A 15,481-nucleotide genomic window follows, 5' to 3' on the forward strand; every position below is an offset into this window, starting at 1 on the left:
TGTTCTTTTTTCTTAGGATTGTCTTGGCTATGTGGGCTCTTTTTTGTTTCCATATGAAATTTAAAGTGTTTTTTTCTAATTCTGTGAAGAAAGTCAGTGGTAGCTTGATGGGGATAGTGTTGAATCTATAAATTACTTTTGGCAGTATGGCCATTTTCATGATATTGATTCTTCCTGTCCATGAGCATGGAATTGTTTTCCATTTGTTTGTGTCCTCTCTTACTTCCTTGAGCGGTGGTTTGTAGTTCTCCTTGAAGAGGTCCTTCACATCCCTTGTAAGTTGTATTCCTAGGTATTTTATTCTCTTTTTAGCAATTGTGAATGGGAGTTCACTCATGATTTGGCTCTCTATTATTGGTGTATAGGAATGCTTGTGATTTTTGCACATTGATTTTGTATCTTGAGACTTTGCTGAAGTTGCTTATCAGCTTAAGGAGATTTTGGGCTGAGATGATGAGGTTTTCTAAACATACAATCATGTCATCTGAAAATGGAGATAATTTGACTTCCTCTCTTCCTATTATGAATACCCTTTATTTCTTTCTCTTGCCTGATTTCACTGGCCAGAACTTCTAACACTATGTTGAATAGGAGTGGCGAGAGAGGGCATCCTTGTGTTGTGCTGGTTTTCAAAAGGAATGCTTCCAGCTTTTGCCCATTTGGTATGATATTGGCTGTGTGTTTGTCGTAAAAAGCTATTATTTATTTGGAGATATGTTCCATTAATACCTAGTTTATTGAGAGTTTTTAGCATGAAGGGCTGTTGAATTTTTGTAGAAGGCCTTTTCTCCGTCTATTGAGATAATCATGTGGTTTTTGTCATTGGTTCTGTTTATGTGATGGATTACGTTTATTGATTTGTGTATGTTGAACCAGCCTTGCATCCCAGGGATGAAGCCAACTTGATTATGGTGGATAAGCTTTTTGATGTGCTGCTGGATTCGGTTTGCCAGTATTTTATGGAGGATTTTTGCATCGATGTTCATCAGGGATATTGGCCTGAAATTTTCTTTTTTTGTGTCTCTACAAGGTTTTGGTATCAGGGTGATGCTGGCCTCATAAAATGAGTTAGGGAAGTGTCCCTCTTTTTCTGTTGATTGGAATAGTTTCAGAAGGAATGGTCCCAGCTCCTTTTTGTACCTCTGGTAGAATTTGGCTGTGAATCCGTCTTGTCCTGGACTTTTTTGGTTGGTACGCTATTAATTACCACCTCAATTTCAGAACTTGTTATTGATCTATTCAGGGATTCGACTTCTTCCTGGTTTAGTCTTGGGAGGGTGTATGTGTCCAGGAATTCATATTTCTTCTAGATTTTCTAGTTTATTTGCGTAGAGGAAGTCAAATAGTATTCTCTGATGGTGGTTTGTATTTCTGTGGGATCGGTGGTGATATCCCCCTTTATCATTTTTTATTGCATCTATTTGATTCTTCTCTCTTTTCCTCTTTATTAGTCTGACTAGTCGCCTATTTTGTTAATCTTTTAAAAAAACCAGCTCCTGGATTCATTGATTTTTTAAAAGGGTTTTTTGTGTCGCTAGCTCCTTCAGTTCTGCTCTGATCTTAGTTATTTTTCTTGTCTTCTGCCAGCTTTTGAATTTGTTTGCTCTTGCTTCTCTAGTTCTTTTAATTGTGATGTTAGGGTGTTGATTTTAGATCTTTCCTGCTTTCTCCTGTGGGCATTTAGTGCTATAAATTTCCCTGTACACACTGCTTTAAATGTGGCCCAGAGATTATGGTACATTGTGTCTTTGTTCTCATTGGTTTCAAAGAACTTACTTATTTCTACCTTAATTTCATTATATACCCAGTAGTCATTCAGGAGCAGGTTGTTCAGTTTCCATGTAGTTGTGTGGTTTTCAGTGAGTTTCTTAATCCTGAGTTCTACTTTGATTGCCCTGTGGCCTGAGTACTTTTGCATTTGCTGAGGAGTGTTTTACTTCCAGTTATGTGGTTAGTTTTTGAATAAGTGCGATGTGGTGCTGAGAAGAATGTATATTCTGTTGATTTGGGGTGGAGAGTTCTGTAGATGTCTATTAGGTCTGCTTGGTCCAGAGCTGAGTTCAAGTCCTGAATGTCCTTGTTAATTTTCTGTCTCGTTGATCTGTCTAATATTGATAGTGGGGTGTTAAAGTCTCCCACTATTACTGTGTGAGAGTCTAAGTCTCTTTTAGGTCTCTAAGAACTTGCTTTTTGAATCTGGGTGCTCCTGTATTGGGTGCATATATATTAGGACAGTTAGCTCTTCTTGTTGCATTGATCCCTTTACCATTATGTAATGCCCTTCTTTGTCTTTTTTGATCTTTGTTGGCTTGAAGTCTGTTTTATCAGAGACTAGGATTGCAACCCCTGCTTTTTTTTTTGCTTTCTATTTGCTTGGTAAATATTCCTCCATTCCTTTATTTTGAGCCTATGTGTGTCTTTGCATGTGAGATGGAAAAAGTATTTTTTTAAACCACAATGGATAAAGCTTGCATAAATTAAGAGCCTTAGTGTTGTTGCAGGCATTGTGTTGTTACCCGACACCATTTTGGAGTGGTTGATTCAGAGATGTGTTGTAAGGATAAGAATAAAACAGACATTCAGAAGCAGAGGAGGATTTCAGGTGTAACTAGTCCTCATGGAAAGAGATGAAGAGCACTTATTTAGTACAAGGAGCTGTGCGACCATAACTGAACCCATTCCTTAGAGTACTGGCTGAGTACTAGCAGGAAAGACATCCAGAACCCTCAGAGGATTCTGGGAGTGCAGTAAAAATCCTTCAGATTTCTCCTGGAGAGGAATAATCCTGTTGTTTTCTAATAGTAGAGAATAACAGGTGACTGGATTAGAAGTGGTTGATAGAGTGAAATGTTGATCAGGCACAATGATGCCTAATAGCAGTGCTTTCCACAGCAAGGTGCTCACACACAGAGGAGCATGAGACATTCCACTAAGGCTGCAAGAAGAAAAAAAGAATAGACATTGTACTTATGTTTACTTCTGTCTAAAAATAGAAATCAACCTATGTAGTAGTCAACATCCAGACTGACCCTGGTCCTTCCTATGGTCCAGATGCCAGAAGATCTGCAGCCTTGCTCGCTGTCCTTTCAAAGGACAGATTATGTGTATTAACTTTTAAATCATCTGCAGTGCAGCAAGACCACTCAGCTAAATGTTATGGAGAAGGCCAGCAATTTCAAAATCTTTGTCTTTTGTAAAAAACATTCTTAACTCACATTCAACAGTTCCATTAAGATATCTGCTGATTAGCATCTATGGTATTAGAGATTATCAGCATCATTCTCAATCTCATTATTAAATACTGTAAGATTTTTTGTCTATTTAATATCCTATCATCTGTAAGTCTACCTAATCAGGTAGAGATAAACCTCTCTGAAGAGTCGGCCCCTGTCAACAGAGCACACACTCTTCCCTCGAAGGATATTAAATAGCCAAAAAATCTTACAGTATTTAATAATGAGATTGAGAATGATGCTGCTAATCTCTAATACCACAGACGCTAATCAGCAGATATTTTAATGGAACTGTTGAATGTGAGTTAAGAATGTTTTTTACAAAAGACATTTTGAAATTATTGGCCTTCTGCATGACATTCAGCTATGAGTGGTCTTGTTGCCCTGCAGATAATTTAAAAGTTAATACCATCATCTGTCCTTTCAAAGTAGAGGTGATATGTTTACAATGAATAAGAAAGTCACCTTTAAAAAAACCTGGTGATCTGGTGCTACACGGAGAGCACTTGTAAACTAAATGTGTAGAAATAGTTCCATTGTGACATGGTTTTCATTCCTAAAAACAATAGGTGTCATTACATGTTTACTCATATTTGCATACTTAAAAATATTGGAAACAAACTAAAATCTTCCAGAGAGTTTGAAGCCCAATAAAAATTTGTCAAAATGTAACATTTTCCAATAAGTATGTAAGACCAATGAAATGATATTCGGGAAAATGGAAAGTTACTAATTTTAGTGAAAAACTTTTGAGTAGTTAGTGTATGAGATTGAAACATGAGTATTATGACTTTGTAAGTACATTTCTTCCATTTGCATCAATGTGTCTTTTTCAGATATCTCTTTTGAGCTAGGGCAGACACTGAAGCTAAATATTAACATATACTGGGCTTAAAATGAGACCTCTGGCTTGCCGTATCAGTAAGTGTTAAACCAAGATTTAAAAAATGAAGCCCATTCAGTCATGCCACAGTCACTAAGAAATATTTGTAGTGATAAAAAGGGTTGATAAAGGAAAATAGTTTAAAAAATTAAATTTCATCTTTATCTCAGTCTTCCAAATTTCTATTTTTGAGTATGTTTTGTGATATACATATTATATAGACAGTGTAGTTTTAGAATATATACTGAATCAGAAGTGTTACAGCAAAGCTAGAAGGAACTTTGAGATTCTCTAATCTTGATATAGAACATGCATATAATTTGTGAATAAATATATATTTTGGAGGTTAGGCTTTTCTTTTCTTTCTTTTTTTTTTTAATGAGACAGAGTCTTGCTTTGTTGCTCAGCCTGGAGTGCAGTGGTGTGATCACAGCCCACTGCAGCCTGGGACTCCTGGGCTCAAGCAATCCTCCCACCTCAGCCTCCTGAGTAGCTGGAACTACAGGTGTGGGCCACTGTGCCCAGCTAATTTTTACAAATTTTGTGTAGAGACGACGTCTTGCTTTGTTGCCTGGGTTGGTCTCGAACTCCCGGCCTCAAGCAATCTTCCTGCCTTGGCCTCCCAAAATTCTGGGATTATAGGCGTAAGGGTTCCCACCTACCCCCAGTATGGTGTATGATCCAAATAGGTGGCCATTGGTCTACAGACAACCTGCTGAGAACCTTTAAATAAAATCTTCCTGGTTTCTGAGGGGTTGAGGAATGTTCTGTTTCCAAGCCCAGGACTCTTAGACACTATCTGTAGCACATTCAGGTGACAATATGGGTTGAGATGTATCTATAGGACCTAACAGGTAGAGGAACTTCTATTCTTTGAGTAGATGTCAAAAGGTGAAAAGTAGGATCTGAATCTTTCTCCATGTGGAGAAAATTCAGGTTCCAAGGAATAGTACACACAGCTCAACTGTACATTAGACACCAAAAAAAGCTCAAATTAATTAACTATTATGGAGTCTTCAAAAAATACAGAACTCTGCTTTAAAAAAAAATGGGAGGAGAGAGATCCTTAAGTTTAAAGCAGAGTAACACTTCAAAACTTCACTGAGTTTGAAGTGTTACTCTGCTATAGACAGTGTCTAAGAGTCCTGGGCCTTGAAATAGAACATTTGGGTTCAGGTGTCTTCTTTATTCCATTCTGGCTTTATAATCCTGGCAAATTATTGAAACTCTTTTTGTTTTTGTTTTTTTGTTTTTTTTGAGATCGAGTCTTGCTTTGTCGCCCAGGCTGGAGTGCAGTGGCGCGATCTCAGTCACTGCAACCTCTGCCTCCCGGGTTCAAGTGATTCTCCTGCCTCAGCCTCCTGAGTAGCTGGGATTACAGGTGCGCACCACCATGCCCAGCTAATTTTTGTATTTTTAGTAGAGATGGGGTTTCGCCAGACTGGTCTCGATCTCCTGACCCTGTGATCCACCCGCCTCGGCCTCCCAAAGTGCTGAGATTACAGGCGTGAGCCACCGTGCCCAGCCTGAAACTCTTGAGGTTTCCTCAGCCAGAAAATGAGCATGGTAATTCTTCACAGCATGATTGTGAAGCTCCATGGGTTGGGACAGAAGGAAGTGCTGTCAAAACTATAGTCCCCGCCTGCTGTGGTGGCTTGTGCCTGTGATCACAGTGCTTTAGGAGGCTGAAGGAAGAGAATCATTTGAGGCCAAGAGTTCGAGACCAGCCTTGTCAACATAGGCAGACCCAGTCTCTACAAAAAAATACAAAAATTAGCTGGATGTGGTGGTGTGTGCCTGTTGTTCTAGCTAGTTGGGAGACTGAGGTGGGAGGATTACTTGAGCCCAGGAGTTTGAGACTGCAGTGAGCTATGATTATGCCACTGTAACTCCAACCTGGGTTTCAGAGCAAGACCCTGTTTCCAAAATTAAAAAAAAAAAAACAAATGCAAAAAATACTGTAGGCCTCTGCAATATTACTGAATGAGGATTGCCCGAGACTTGAGAGGCAGTTAGGCAGCCCCCTTCATTCTGACGATGGTGGTCCTCTCCTAATTGAGACTGAGAATTCTCTAGATGTGCCTGTTAAATATTTGCATGGCCCCAGAGTGCCATTCAGAGCTGGATTTTGTTTCTGATGACTCAGTTGCCCTTGAGGCTGCTCTTGGGTTCCCTGTGCTCGTGTTGCCAAGTTGTGTGAAGTGTGCAAAGCTGCTGTGGGTTTGCAGAGCTGGCCTTGTGCGTTGTGGAGAGGGCCCTGAGATGTTGGTGACTCATTCAAATCCACTTTATGTCTGCTTCCACATCTTGCTCAATCTGCTAGGCTTACCACCATCTAAGTCCTAGAAGGCCTATCAGCTCTCCCCAGGAAATGTAGAACCCAAAGACACAGGCACATACTTTCATTTCCTTTTTCAATGAATATAGTCTCTTTAAAAATTTTATTTGAATACCGATCCATGGTTTGCACAAGCCATTCGAATTTTAAACAGATGTGTGTGCAAAGCTGGGATTTAGCATTGCATGTCTCAGTCCAGTTTTATAGTCACTGACTTTAGTGGTACAGCCTAGTCTCATAGTTGTGCCTTGGGTGGACAAGCTGGTAAGGATTTCGATGACATTCCTGTCCAGAGCTTTGAGACTTTAGCCAGGACTAGGGCAGCTTTCTGGGTGTCCAGTGGAGGGCTACGTCATTCGACCATTGCTATGGGAAAAACTCATGAGCTGTCTCATAGCAAAGTTTACCGATTGCCAAATACCTGGGTGTGTGGTATTTGGAAAAAATATTTAGTGATGCAGTGATTCTTTGAAGAGGTGTCCTCTAATATTTACTTTTAAAAATGGTAAACCAATTTTAATGTTGTTCATACCTAGCTAAGATTGAATTAGATGACTTAAACATATTTAAACATCATCTCTGTGAGTGAATGGGAAAATAGAAACCAAACCAAACCCCTATTATTGAACGCTAAGAGAAATGGATTTTTAAAAAAAATCCAAATAATTAAAATCTAGTGTTACACGTGAGTCTAGGGACTTGATTTACTATTTGGCAACTACATATTTTGTTGGCAATAAACTTATTGTCTAAAAGAAAATGTGTAAAGCCAAGATAGAGGCCCAAGTAAAGAAGAAAGTGTGATGCTAACAGAAATTGGTTTATTGAGGAGACATTTATAAGAACAGTTTTATTTTTTCCTATTCACCATTTTATAATCATGCTTTGTTTAAAATCCAGTATCTTGTTCAAATTCTAGTTTTTTTCAGGTCCCTTTCACCTCTGAAACTCCAATCTCATGTCAGATGAAAAACATCCTTATCTCTTTTTTACTGTTACCTGTGAGAGTTGAGGCTTGAGGGAATGGAAGGAAGAAGTGGTACAGAATCTACCCTTTCAATCTTTTGAGGTTGGGCAGGCAGGAGAGATGTGTAAGAGACATGCGTTCATTGGTGATATCCATGAGCAACCACCTTTGGTAGTATACTAGCAAGAAAGCTCAAACTCTCTTCATTAGGATAGGCTAAGCTATGCTTCGACAACCTAAAATTCCGAGACTTAATATGTGCGTGTCACCGATATGTCAGAATTCCTTGGATTATTGGCCTGTTTTATTAAAATGAGTTAATACAGTCTCACAGTCACCAAGTAATACATTTTACACTAAGTATTTAAATCATTTTGATTATTATAGTAGTGTTATTTTGAATACCTTAGATTCATAAAAAGTTGCAAAGATAATACAGGGAGTTCTCGTATACCTTTTGCCTAGTTTCTCCTGATGTTAACATCTTGCATTATCATGTACATTTGTCAAAACTAAGAAATTAATGTTGGCATAGTGCTATTAACTAAACTACACATTTTATTCTGATTTCACCAGTGTATCCTTTTCCTGTTCCAGGATCTAATCCAGGATAGCACTTCACATTCAGTTGTCCTGTCTCTTATAATTTGTGACAGTTTTTCAGTCTTTTCTTGTTTTTTCATGATCTTGACTATTTGAAAGTATTTTGTAGACTGTCTTTTGATTTGGATTTATTGATGCTTTCTCATGATTAGACTGGGATTATGGGTTTTGGGATGGAATATTGCAAAAGTAAGTGCCCTTCTCATCACATTGTGTGGGGGGTTATATTGTGTCAACATGACTTATCACTGGTGATATTAATCTTGACCACGTAGTTAAGGTGGTGTCTACCAGCTTTTTCCATTGTAAAATTACCATTTTCCCTTTCCATATTCTTTTCTTTGGAAGCAAGTCACTAAGCACACACTTGGAAGAGAATTAAGCTCTACCTCTAGAAGGGAATGTATCTTCATATACTATTTGTAAGTTTTCTGTATGGAGGATTTGTCACTTTTTACCCATGTGTTTATTTAATCATTTAGTTATAGTACCTTAGCCTCATTTGTTTTATTCTTCAGGTTATATTATTATTTTCTTGCTCAAATTGTTCCACCTTTAGTCATTGTAAGCTCTTTCGGGTTGACTCCCAGATCAAAATATAGTTTTTAAAAAAGACTTTTTTTTTTTGAGATGGAGTCTCGCTCTGTCGCCCAGGCTGGAGTGCACTGGTGTGATCTCAGCTCACTGCAACCTCTGCCTCCTGGGTGTAAGCGATTCTCCTGCCTTAGCCTCCCGAGTAGTATTACGGGTGCATACCACCACACCCAGCTAATTTTTGCATTTTTAATAGAGACGAGGTTTCACTATGTTGGTCAGGCTGGGTCTTGAACTCCTGACTTCAAGTGATCTGCCTGCCTCGGCATCCCAAAGTGCTGGGATTACAGGGGTAAGCCACTGCGCCTGGCCTAAAACATTTCCATTTTTAAGGGCAGTTTTAGGTTCACAGCAAAATTGGAGAGGAAGGTACAGACTTCCTATATACGCTGGCCCCTCCAACCTCTCTTCCCCTCCCATAGGTGTAGCTTCTCCCATTATCAACGTCCCCTACCAGAGTGGTACATTTGCTACAAATGATGAACCTACATTGATGCATCATGATTCCCCAAAGTCCTAGGGTTCACCCTTGGTTTTATACATTCTGTGGGTTTGGACATATGTATAATGACATCTATCTATCATTATAGTATCATAACGAGTATTATCACTGTCTTAAAAATTCTCTGTGCTCTCCTTATTCATAAAAGTAAGAAACCTAGGAGTGTTTCTGTCTTTGGTTTCCAATTACTTTGGCCTGAGATAAACTGGGACTTCTCAATTCGTTCCAGGCCATTGAACAGTTAATGAGAAGCATTTCATGGCGTTTCTAAAACTCTTGTAGACTAATAATAACTATAATGAAGTATACAGAAATTCATTAATATTTATAAAAGTAATAAACATGGAATAATAGAATTATGTTAGTATTAAAATTCAATTATTAATTATATTATTATTTCAACTAATTTTGCAAAAGACCATTGACTATAGGTTCTTAGAGGCTAAAAGAAAATTAGAAATATACTACCCCACCTCCTTTGTTTTACAAATGAGAAACTAAAGCGTCCAATGTTTAAGTGATTTGCCTAATCGAAGCCAGGACCAAAACTTATCTAATGATGTCTAAACATAGTGCCTTCCACCAAATCAAACAGTTGGGTCTTCCTGTTTTCCCTTTTTTCCCCTCTTCTTTTCAAGAATGAATATTCTGAAATATTTTCCAGATATGGAGTCACCGATTTATAATGATAAATCTGCAAGAAGATAAAGTTTTGCATATTTTCTTACATTTGTGTTTTAAATTGATAGCTGCTCTCAATGGCATGTTAAAAAATACTTTAGTGAATTTCATATTTTGATACAGTTTCCAGCACAGATCAGCAATTTCTCTGAAATTTTTTGATTATTCGTTTGATTCCAGAAATTCTGTTTCACTGGTACTAATTCAATGCATTTATTTTTCTTTTGAGAATGGTACCTTACTATAAATGTCGCATGAGGAAAAGCATTGCCATTTAAGCTAAAGAAGTGCTGAATATGACATGCATGTTGGAAAATGTGTGACGCTGTCTTATAATTTTAGCTCGGGTTTATACAAATGCGGGCATTTATCTTGTTATTTTCACAGCCATACACACTTACTGCCACTTGAAGTTATCCTTACAACAGATCTTCATTAATTAAGTTTGTCTTACAGGAGCGGAAGGAAAAGGATGATGTGAATTTCACCTTTGAAAGGCAGCAGTAGGCAATGCAACATTTAAGAAGTGTTTTTTGCCTGTGCCCATAAAAAGCTATATACCATTATGTTGATGGATTTGCTACTTTGTGTCCTATTAAGTATAAAATGTGACCATATATTTTGGATTCCAAGGTCTTTTCTGGTTTGTTGAACACAATAATGCTTAAGATGATGATTTAAATTAGTTTTAATGTACTTGGGTAATCAAGCATACAGTGCTTTGAAGCCACTAAGGGAGAAAAAGAAGAGATATTTCAGCCTTCCCCAGTAATGAGACCCATAAATCAAAAGAACGAACATGGAAACTTCTAGCAAGCCTAGGGATCTAATTTCAAACACCTTAAAAGAGACTCCTTTTTTGGTTTAGGCTTGCCATGTCCGTGGTGCCCAGTGGAAGGGCTGATCTGGAAAATTTGGATAAAAAACAGAGAACCGCTATAGGATTAAAACAATGGAGCCAGACACTCTCAGCCTTTGGATTTGAGAGGCTTGTGTTTAAGAAGTCTGGGCCTGAAGAGGTGGAAATACAGGGGGCGTAGATTCAGTTACAGATACATACATGTTCAAATACCAAATACATGTCATTTAAGGGAATCATAAGATGACTTTGTAAGAGGGAGACTTTTTTCCATTTAGCAAATAATTGTAATAGACTTTTCAAAACTAACTCTGAAGTGAAAGTTTGAGCATAAAAGCTTTTCAGCTGACAAAGAGAAATGGCATGAATGTCTGAGAAAAAAACCAGACACATCCCTAAAACAACAGAGAAATGCCTTCTAGACTTTAGATACATCTATGGCAAATAGGAAGACAGGCTATTTCTAGACCTCTGGCAGGAAGACTGGCCTTTTACTCAGTCCTTAAAGGAAGAAAATAGCCAAGAGAAGTTTGGAATAAGAAATCCAAGTTCTTTTACACGTTGTTGGTTCAGGCAATGTCAGAGATTTTTTTCATAGCTTGTCTCTTGGAGGCTGACCTTGGACTGTGCACATGGACCTATTTTTAAACTGTAGACTCCATTTCACTCCCACATATTTTACCCTTCTACTGTTCAAGTGCTAAAACCAGGGATTATTTAAGTTAGTTTACACTCTGTTGCAGCCTGGGGTGAGAATTTAGGATTCCAAAATTGTGTTAGAAGTGGGTTGAGAGGAAATAAATGTGGAGAGGCTAAATGACAGTAGTGGTATGGACCATTTTCCTTTGAATTTCCCCCTATTTTTAAAATACTCACTGGAGTCCTAGGATACACACAGATAATTGACGTATCTGTAGGGATATTTGCATTCAAGGTAAGTTTCTTTTGATTTTAGTAACATGTGGCTTTTGATTATTATGGAGGACAATGTAATCCCAAAGTATAATGGTACAATTATTTTGCCATTTAGGTTTATATCTTAATTTGGGCTTTGCTTAAATCATCTTGGGGGGGGGGTGTGTGTGTGTGGAATGTGTGTGTATGATATATGTGGGTAGGTGAGATAGCGAGGGAGGTAGGGAGGGAACTTTTAAATGCTGTTAGTTGTACTGAATTTTAAATTCAGATTTGTGTGTGTGTGTGGAAGGAAATGCATTTGTCATGGCTAACTGTGGTCTTTAATAGCAACGTGACTAGAGCGTGAATTATTTTCTTATTCAAAGAAAAATGAGGGGATCAGAAGGGCTACTGGTTTTCAAACAAAAAAAAATAGTACAAGGTTTACGTTTTTAAAAAACTTGTGTGTTATAGTGATTGAAATTTTCTTGTTTGGCAGCCTTTTCAAAAATAAAAAATTATATTTCATAAATTTTTTTTTCTGAAATAGCTCTTGCAAACAATTATATGAATCAAAACTGAAAACTAATTGTAGCCATGTATTTGATTATATCAGATCATAGACCAATAACAAGGATGTTTCTACTGAATTGTAGAAACTGGAGTTGGTGGGACACATTCCTTTAACTTTGAGGGATGATTATGGATAAGGCAACTGAAGTGTTTATGGAAGATAATTCAGTCTATATTTAGGAAAGACTTCCTTTTTCTAACCAAATGTGGTGGGTTTTAAAAATCTTAGAAATATATATTACAAGATGGATTGATGATCCTGGTCCATCCATTAATCCACCCTGTTTTCTTAATGCCTTTCAGACTAAGATGCACACATCATGAGTAAGTTTTTACCTATAAACACTTTAGCATGCATGTCATTAACTGGAGGTCAGTATTTGCTTATAGTGTTATTTTTAAGGTGAAATTTACAGTGTGCTGAAATGTACAAATCTTACATGCACCCTTTGAATTTTGAGAAATGTATACTTGTGTGATCCAAAACTCTATCAAGGTAGAGGCCTTGGCCAGTATCTAAGTTATCTCATCAGTTTTCTCAGTCCTACCCCAGAGACAACCACTCTTCTGATTTTTTTCACCATAGTTTTCACTGTTCTAGAAACTTCATGTAAGTGAGATTATACAATGTGTACCCTTTTGTAGAAGACTTTTTACATACTTTTACTATTTTTGGAATTTGTTAATACTGTCGTAGAATAAGCAGTTCATTCCTTTTTATTGTTAGGTAGTACTCCATTGTATAAATATATGGCAATTTGTTTGTCCAGTCATCTGTTGATGAACACCTGGGGTGTTTCTAGTTTGGGGCTATTATAAATAAAACTGCCATGATCATTCTTGTGAAAGTTTTTCTGTGGACATATGCTTTCAATTCTGTTGGGTAAGTACCAAGGAGTAGAATTTCTATGTATAAGGTAGGTATGTGGTTAGTTTTATAAGAAACTCTCAGATGTTTTTTCCAAACCGGTTTACCATTTTAGCTTTTCTACTAAGAGTGGATGAAAGTTCTGGTTGCTCCACATCTGGTCTTACAGTATAGTATTGTCAGTCTTCTTCATGTTAATCATTCTTCTGAGTGTGTAGTGGTATCTCATTATGTTTTTAATTTGCATTTCCCTGATGACTAATGATATCGAATAGCTTTTAATGTACACATTAACCATCTGTATATTCTCCTTTGTGAAATGTCTATTGAATCTTGAATCTTTTGCTCATTTATTAATCAGCTTTTTTTTTTTTTTTTTTTTTTTTTTTGAGACGAAGTCTTGCTCTGTCGCCCAGGCTGGAGTGCAGTGACGCGATCTCTGCTCACTGCAAGCTCCACCGCCTCCCGGGTTCACGCCATTCTCCTGACTCAGCCTCCCGAGAAGCTGGGACGACAGGCGCCCGCCACGACGCCCGGCCAATTTATTTGTATTTTTAGTAGAGACGGGGTTTCACTGTGTCAGCCAGGATGGTCCCAATCTCCCGACCTTGTAATCTGCCCGCCTCGGCCTCCCAAAGTGCTGGGATTGCAGGCGTGAGCCACCGTGCCCGGCCAGCTTTTTTTTTCTTAGTGAGTTGGAATTTTTTATTAATATATATCCTGGATACCAATCTTTTATCGCTCTGTCTCATAAACACACACACACCATTTTTTCCTGTTACTGTGTTAGTTTTCTTAACAGTGTCTTTTGGTGAGCACTTTTTAATTTTGGTGCAGTCTGATTTATCTGTTTTTGTATGATTATTGATTTCTGTGTGTCACTCAATAAATCTTTGCCTGCTTTCAAATTATAAAGATATTTTCCTATGATTTCTTCTAGAGCTTTGTTGTTTTAGCTTCTATGTTTAGGTCTAGGATTAACTTTGAGTTCACTTGTAAGGTGAGAATCCAGGATGCTTCATGTTTTTTCTTTATACTGATATCTAGTTGTTCAGGATCATTTGTTGAAAAGAGTTTCTTTTCTCCATTGGAATGCTTTGGCACCTTTTATCAAAAAATCAGTTGATCATATATGTGAGTCTGTTTGGGAGTTTCCAGCTATTCTGTTGATCTGTTGTTGATCCTTATGCTAGTATAGTAATTGCCTCCTTATCTGTGAGACGATACGTTCCAAAACCCCCCGTGGATGTCTGAAACTGTGTATAGTACAAAACCCACTATGCTATGATTTTCCTATCTGATAACCAAGATAGCTACTAAGTGACAAATGTGTGGGTAGCATATGCAGTGTGGATATGCTGGAAGAAGACATGAGTCATGTCCCAGGTGGGACACAGCAGGACAGATTTCACACTACTCAGAATATAAATCATGAATTCTTTACTTCTGGAATTTAAAACTTACGAATTGTTTATTTCCGGAATTTTAAACTTCTGAATTGTTTATTTCCATTTACTGTTATGAGACTGAAACCATGGGTAACTGAAACAACAGAAAGCCAACCACAGATAAGCGGGGACTCCTGTTCCACACTGTCTTGAGTACTGTAGCTTCACAAGTAAGTCTTCAAATCAAATTGGGTAAGCCCTCAATTTTGTTCTGCATTTTCAAAAGCAGTTTTTGACATTTATAGGCCCTTCATATTGCTGTACGAATTATAGAATTAGTTTATCAGCTTCTTTTTTTTTTTTTAAAGTCTGATGTGATTACAATTTGCATTGTCTTGAATCTGGAACACCTGGTGAAAACTATTTTCATAATAATACTTAGGCATTATTTGCTTTCACACTCATTGTCTCAGGAGTACAATGGAGTTTTCCAGAGGATACATAATGTGTGATATTGCAACAGATTGAATGCAGAAGCAGATAGGCAAATCAGGCTGTTTTCTTTTTATGTTAAACATTAACGATATTTACAAAAGTGTAAAACAATGCAAATCTTAATAAATTTTATTTTAGGAAAAATAAAAATTATTTTAACATTTAATGGGCTTGTTAATTTTAAATGAATTAATATTTTAACATTTTTAAATTTTAAATTCCTTCTCTGGTGAATTTTGATAGCTATAAACCATGTAAATATTAAAAGTTTTTTGGGATCCTCAGTTGGCTTTAAGAGTTTCAAGGAGTCCTGAGAATGAAGGGTTTGAAAACTGCTGCCGTAGCTCAATTTTGGAACAGTTGATGCCTTAACAATATTTGTTTTTTCAATCTATGAACATGGTATATCTCTACATTTATGTATGTTTTATAGTTTTCAGTATAGATATTTCTGAACATGTTTTGTTAAATATATTTCTAAGTATTGTGTATTCTTTTTTTCATGATCTTGACTCACTGCAACCTCCGCCTCCCAGGTTCAAGTGACTTTTCTGCCTCAGCCTCCTGAGTAGCTGAGACTACAGGCACCCACCACCATGT

At 37.4% G+C, this 15,481-nt stretch overlaps 1 protein-coding gene across 11 annotated transcripts in view; it reads left to right on the forward strand.

Annotated features, from left to right (window-relative positions):
- The window catches only part of LOC105464817 (latent transforming growth factor beta binding protein 1), a 445,139-nt gene that overhangs the window by 101,664 nt on the left and 327,994 nt on the right, over nt 1–15,481 (forward strand). The window contains exon 1 of one of the 11 annotated variants that reach the window (XM_011712894.3): nt 11,577–11,594. The exons of the other annotated variants lie outside the window; for them this stretch is intronic. The gene's annotated coding sequence lies outside the window, so the exon portion shown is untranslated. Of the gene's footprint in view, nt 1–11,576; nt 11,595–15,481 lie in introns of those variants that run through there. 11 annotated transcript variants of the gene reach the window in all.

This window comes from Macaca nemestrina, chromosome 13, assembly GCF_043159975.1.
Source record: "Macaca nemestrina isolate mMacNem1 chromosome 13, mMacNem.hap1, whole genome shotgun sequence".
In the NCBI taxonomy this organism is placed as follows: domain Eukaryota; kingdom Metazoa; phylum Chordata; class Mammalia; order Primates; family Cercopithecidae; genus Macaca; species Macaca nemestrina.